This window comes from Trachymyrmex cornetzi, unplaced genomic scaffold (assembly GCF_001594075.2).
Source record: "Trachymyrmex cornetzi isolate Tcor2-1 unplaced genomic scaffold, Tcor1.1 scaffold2067, whole genome shotgun sequence".
In the NCBI taxonomy this organism is placed as follows: domain Eukaryota; kingdom Metazoa; phylum Arthropoda; class Insecta; order Hymenoptera; family Formicidae; genus Trachymyrmex; species Trachymyrmex cornetzi.
The window spans coordinates 7,760-15,076 of record NW_017296710.1 but is presented as its reverse complement, the minus strand read 5'-3'; the positions used below and the strand labels follow the sequence as shown (position 1 = coordinate 15,076).

Here is a 7,317-nt window from a genome sequence, read left to right as displayed (position 1 = left end):
ATTTCAAGCTTTAAAATGCTTTTTTAAAAATCTCGTTATGATCATTTTTTACGAAGTTACATTCTTCTGAATTTTGACCTATTTTTGAGGTGGACTTAAGTGATCCTTTAATTTTTTTGCGTAGTGTATATTAGAAAATTTAGATGATGTCAATTTATTATTAGAACATGTACACAATTTTACTTTGTGCCAAGGAGGTCCGGTGATTAATCATTTTAAAGATACTTATCCACTATGTGCCATACAAGATTATATTACCAATACGTGGCGACATAAGAAATGTCCCGTACAGACTTCTGGAGAAAAAATATGCAAGTTTTGTGTATCTTTATATAAATCTTTACAACAAAATGCTGATCGTAATAAGCACCGTACGTCCAAAAAGATAGATTACACCTTCCAGTCGTAAAGAAGTAATAGCTTTAAGGGCTGTCAAACGAGTTAAAGTTCAAGCAGTACAAAGACTGAAGTTAAAGCAGAAAATTATTAGAAATATTATAGAACAATATCAATCAAAAATAAAAAAAGTGGAAAAGCAAACACTTCAAGAGCATCTTCAAATCTTGAATTTTCCAGAATCACAAGTTCGTTTTTAATTTGTGATATTATTTTTCTAAATTACAACTAAAAATTAAAAAATAGTCATTACGTTTCAAGTAAAGTATTAAATATGTAATTAAAAATAATTTTGATGAAAAATATTTTGTAGTAATGTATTTTAATGCTTTTTAGATTATGTTCATAAATGAATGTATTTCTGTTGCAAAACGGTCAAATACTCATGGTCGAAGATATTCTGAAGAATGGTTATTATTATGTTTATTGTATAAAATCAGAAATCCTTCTGGTTATAATTTTTTGCGTCATAATAATATATTGCCGTTTCCATCACCTACAACAATTTATCGTTATATTCGTAATATTAATACGAAAACTGGATTTGATACACAATTTTTTGAATTATTTCGAAATAAATTGCATTCACTTAGTAATCTTGCAAAGAATGGCGTTCTTGTACTTGATGAAATACAGGTACGGAAAAGTATTGCTGTTAATGCAAAAACTTTAACATTTGATGGATTGATCAGTGAAAACCATCCCATGGATGTAAAGAATATGACTGATCACGCTCTTGTCTTTATGTTTACTTCTCTTGCTGATAATTTTCAACAACCAATTGCTATTTTTGGTTGTGTTGGAGCTACTAAGGGACGAGTGTTAGCTCAGTTAATATTACAAGCGATAATATTCCTGGAAGAAGTAGGTGCTCGTGTTCATGGCATTATTTGCGATGGTGCTACTACTAACAGAAAGATGTGGGAACGAATTTGGCATTTCTGGAAAAATTCAAAATACTAGCTGTTTTTTTGAGAACCCTGTTGATTCAAACAGAAATATATATATCATTTCAGATACACCTCATTTAATTAAATGTATAAGAAATAGATTATTGAAGGTTACGTGTAAGGTATAATATAATAATATGTATGTTTGCAGATTGATATTTTAATCTCATTGATGAAATATAGGGTGCATCCAGAAACACGACCGCTCACTGAGCGCTCAGTGAGCTCTTGCATCTGATTGGCATATTCCATTAGATCGAAAAATATAGACCAAACAGATACAAGAGCTCAATGAGCGCTCAATGAGCGGTCGTGCTTCTGCATGCACCTATACATTAATTTTGGTTTTTTATTCCTTTTTTTAAATTAGATAACTTTTGAGCAAAGACGGCTTTAATAATTGTAAATTACGAATATATTGTATTCAGATGATTCTTTTGTAATTGTCAGCAATTATAAGAAGAAGATAGATAGAAAATAATATCAATTTTTAAATAGAAAAAAGTAAAATAGAAGTATGAGAGAAAATCGTATTTTTTGGTTAATTTCTTAATTATAATAAATCGTAAATTGTATTGTTTTACTTGCATTTTAACTTAAATATATTAACACATTTATGTATAATACCAAGTCCTCCTTGAAGATTAAACTTTCTCCTTGAAGAGTTTAATTGTTTAATTGGAAAGTATTTAAGTTCGTCTCTGTTCTGAATTCATTGGACGGGTATGTCAACATTATCTTAGACTTTCTATGTCATATTATGGTCAGTAATAATTCCTATATAATCGTTTTAGCTCAAGGGCAAGTTTATAAACTGGGCTTATTACAAATTATTATACGAAGAAGATTCTAAAGACCAAGGAAAATTTCATATTGTTCCCAAACTGACTATTAATCATATTCAACCAAGTAACACTATGAAAATGAGAGTGTCTTTGGCAACTCAGGTATATTATTTTTAAAGCTTTATTTAAAATTATTTCACGACTGTATGAATTTTGTTTGCATGGAGAAATAGGTATTTAGTAAAAGTTGCGGATGGCTTGAAATTTTACCAAATGAGAAATAAACGCTTTGAGCAATGTGAAGGAACAATCGAATTTACCTTGCAAATAAATAATATGTTCAATGCTTTAAATCGACGGTTTCTAAAGGAAGGAGTTACATTAATTAGTAACGATTTTAAAGTACATTAATTATTTAAATCTATTAATTAAATTAATTTTAAATGGCTAATATAAATCAGTACAAAGCGTTTACACTATTACATTATAGGTTTTTCACCAATCTCTTACATGGTTAAACGAGTGGGGAAAATGAATTACTTAATGGAACAATAACGAGGCAACAATTTTTAACAGAAAGTACAGCAGAGGGCTTGCGAGTTACATTGATGTCTACCATATCATTAATAACAGAGTTAATTGAAAAGTTTGGTTTTAAATATATTCTGACAGGAAAAATTACACAAGATTGTTTAGAGGTATAAAAATTTATTGAAACATATGTAGAATAAAATACTTTTTGTAAATTCACAATTTTAGTTATATTATTTTCATTTTGTAGCAATTTTTTGGAACTTTACGACAAGCTGGTTGTCAAAATGATCATCCCATATTCCCAACATTATTACAGTTATATTGATTGCTATCAATATATAAAATTGTGAAACCTCCAAAATTTGACAATTGTAGTATTGATAATGAAATTGATACCACGAGACCGTTTATTACACAGGAAGAATTCCATACAATTTTTAATTCCAAAAATAAATTTTACAAAAAGGAACATTTACATTTGTTAAAAAATAAATTGGATGGACTCATTGAAACATCTGAATGGGAATGTGATGATATCATAGAAGAAGATTATGAAATGCCAGCAGTTATGTATTGTATTATTTATTATGTATCAGGTTTTATTTTTACAAAGAAAATGTTAAAACATATCAGTTGTGATACATGTCGAGCTTCACTTACACAACATACAAGTTCAATACCAGACGCAGAATTAGTCAATCTAAAATCTTTTGGAAAATTAAAACATAATATAATGTTATATATGTTATTTTATAATGCTGAAACTTTCTTCAGAAAAAATCTAAATTACATTGATGTATACGAACGAACTGTTAATGATATAATGTTAAACTACGATTTTACATTTCCTTGTGAAGATCATAAATTAGATATACTGAGTCATTATATTTATTATTATATCACAATGCGAATGCGCCAGTATGCCAAGCAAATAAATAATGATTTAACGAAAACGAGTCGTGAGAAAAAGAAACAAGCTCGTTTACATAACAATTGATAATTATTATTGAACTTGAAGTTCAATAATAATTATCAATAAAGAACAAGTTTATATATTATGTATTATTTATATATTATATATATATATATATATACAATATTATATATTTATTTATCTATTTTTTAAATTATTTATTATACTTTTACCTTCATTACCGTCACATTTACCTTCTCCGATCCTACTCATATGTCTCTTGAAACTACTTGAAACGCTTATGAGGCTAGGTGTTATACACAAACGCCACCTGCTGTTCAACTGCGGAGTTTCCTCAGGAAAATCCATCGACATCTAGAATGGACCGCTGATGGCAATGGTGGGAGTAGAAAGACGATTAGAGTGAGAGGCAGGAATAATAAGAGAATAAATAATAAATTAAAAAATTTAAGAGTACGTTCTGAATATTTAAAGAAGAGTAGTATAGATTCTGTTAGGTTTGATTTACTTCGGTCAGAAGCCACTAATGCTGATACTAAATTCATTCCGGCTAAAATAGGAAAGATATCCCCACAAATAATTGATAAAAGTAATAATCTTATCTTACATCAAGTCAACATTGATCCTATCAATTTTAATGAGAAATTTTCATTAGACAATATCAATGAAAATTGGTTAATCAATTTAAGTAATGTGGAGATTCCTAATAGTGTTAAGATAGTATTGCAACTTGGACAAAAATTTAATCTTCCGTACAGTAAAACAGATAACGACAAAATGATCACAGAATTTATTAAACATATAGAACATAATATCTTTGGTTTTGATAACAGTGTACGTAATACTATTAGGAATGATAGCATTGAAATTCTCAAAAAAATGTCATATAATATGGTAGTACGTAACAAATGTAACATGGATTTAATAAAATATGGAATGAAAGAAGTGAAGCAATTTATGGACAATCATAAAGAAATATTAATTACTAAAGCGGATAAGGGGAATATGACTGTGGTAATGAATTTAACAGAATACAAAATGAAGATGCATGCTTTATTATCTGACGATAACACGTATATTAAATTTAATAAAGATCCGACGATGAGATTAACCAGACAAATGCATCAGTTATTAAGTAGATGGAAGGATAACGAATTCATCAACATATCAACTTACAAAAATCTGAATGTCACTGATGGAACGGTGGCAAGAGCATATGGTATGCCGAAGGTTCATAAAGAAGGGAATCCGTTAAGAATTATTGTGAGTTGTATTAATAACCCACTTTATAAGCTTTCATCTTATCTAAAACAAATTATTGATAAAAGTGTTAATAAAAGTATCGGTTATGTCAAAAACAGTTTTGAATTAGTTCAGAAATTAGATGGAATGAAATTAGACTCGAACTATAAAATTGTGTCCTTTGATATAGTTTCTATGTATACGAATATTTCACAAGAATTAGTACTAAATAGTATCAAAAATAGATGGGTTGATATTTCAAAAAATACATTAATTCCGATTGTTGAATTCTTGGGAGCCATTATGTTTATCTTAAATTCTACATATTTCAAATTTGATGATCAATTTTTTAAACAGATATTCGGCATGCCAATGGGCTCACCTCTGTCACCGATCTTAGCGGACTTAGTTATCCAAGACTTGGAATTGTATGTAATTAACAGTTTAGAATTTAAGGTGCCGATATATTATCGTTATGTGGATGACATATTAGTTGCGCTCCCGGACGTCCAAATAAATAAGGTGCTGTTGTTATTCAATTCGCATCATAATAGAATTAAATTTACGGTTGAAGAGAATGATGATGGTTGTGTGAATTTTTTAGATGTGTCTGTTATTCTGAAAGACAAACAAATAAAGTTCAATAACTATAAAAAACCGACTAATTCGGGTCGATATTTGAATTATAAGTCATGCCATCCGGAGGAGCATAAGAGAGGGATAGTAATTAGTCTCTTTGACAAAATAATTTTTTTATCGCATCCAGAGTATCATGAAAAAAACATTACAGATCTGATTAATATTTTATTGAAGAATGGCTATCCTTTAGAAACTATCTTTTCTACTATAAATGGCAGAATAAAAACTTTATCGAAAAGAAAAAACCTATATGATAATGATAAAATTGACAATAATAACAATAATGTGGATGTTAATAATAACAATAAATATTTTTTAATTCCTTATGTACAAAACATTTCAGAAAAATTCAAATATATAGCGAATAAAATTGAACATAAAATTGCTTACAAACCTATGAACAATCTAAATTTTGTTATTAAATTAGGAAAGGATAGTTTGGAGAAAATAGAAAGATCTGAGGTTGTATATAAAGTAAATTGTCAGAATTGTGATGCATCATATGTAGGCCAAACAAAAAGAAAGCTAGGCACAAGAATTAAAGAACACAAAGCAGACTTAAAAAAACAAAAAGAATCGTTGTCTGTAGTAGCAGAACATCAGGTTAAATTACAACATAAATTAAATTGGGATGACATTCAAATTTTAAATAATGAACCTTATTTATATAAAAGATTGACAGCTGAAATGATTTACATAAAGAAACAAAAGAATGGCTTAAATAAGCAAACTGACACGGAAAAACTCCCAGAATCATATATACCGCTTTTAAGAATTCCAACCAATAATAACAGGTACCCTTTCCACAATGTAATAGAATGAGGTAATATATGGGAGATACATTTACGATGATACTTAGTACACGTGTTGTTGTCGAGATGTGTGTTTTCGGTGGATAATCACGATCTTGTCGGATTGTGTTCCTGTTTTGAATCTTCGAAATCGTTAAATCTTTTATGTTCTGAAGCAATTGTACAAAGGTAACTTAAGAGCAAGAATGGATTAATAACTTTTACATTTTTAATTTTTGATTGAAAGATTATTTATTTATTTATTTAAAAATTATTATTTTTTTTTTTTTGGTTTGTTTGATCTATAGAATCAGGTAATTGTTTGTCCAATTGTTGAGGGAAAAAAATTTTTTATTTTATGCGGATTGTTGGATGGACATAAGTTATGTTTTACAATAAGGAGACACGATTCGGGACGATTCTGATGGTCCATTATAGCAGAACAATAGTAGTAATCATTCAGTAACTAAGAATATGACGGGACAACAAATATATGATATTGGTCTGGATAAGTGAGACATTGTATGAATCTTATAATTTTATAATGACTAATTGTATGAAGTTGCGAAACATTACATAATGACGCTAGGATGTTTGTGTGTATTTAAATTCTATTAATATTGATAATAATCTGATGAACAGATCGAAACGTTTATGATATCTGACTGTATATAATTCATTTTAAATAATTGATATCGCTAATATTATCTTGCGCACGTGGAATAAGCCATTTATATTGTATTTTTGTTCAGGAATAATAAGATCGTACTTTCTCTGTTTACTGTTGTTTCTAACTACTGTTGGATTAACAACAACCAATCAGGCTTCAGTAAACAGAGAAAGAACGTCCTGCCTCTCACTCTAATCGTCTTTCTACCCCCACCATTGCCATCAGCGGTCCATTCTAGATGTCGATGGGAAAATCACAATGATTTTGCATGAGTGGAACCACGTATTATTCTTACACCGTGATCCCACCTAACACAATTTCAGTTCGGAGTGAAATTTCTCAATTTCAGTTAGAGAGAGAGAGAGAGAGGGGGGGG

At 29.2% G+C, this 7,317-nt stretch overlaps 1 long non-coding RNA gene across 2 annotated transcripts; it reads left to right on the top strand.

Moving 5' to 3' along the window:
- The first annotated feature begins 1,995 nt into the window (after positions 1–1,995).
- LOC108759822 (uncharacterized) lies at positions 1,996–3,347 on the top strand. Of its 2 annotated transcripts, XR_001940053.1 has the most exons (4): positions 1,996–2,069; positions 2,141–2,293; positions 2,622–2,829; positions 2,913–3,347. It is a non-coding gene; the product is annotated as an uncharacterized LOC108759822 (long non-coding RNA). The 2 variants fall into 2 exon arrangements; XR_001940054.1 differs by lacking the exons at positions 1,996–2,069; positions 2,141–2,293 and adding an exon at positions 2,418–2,533.
- Positions 3,348–7,317: the final 3,970 nt, after the last annotated feature.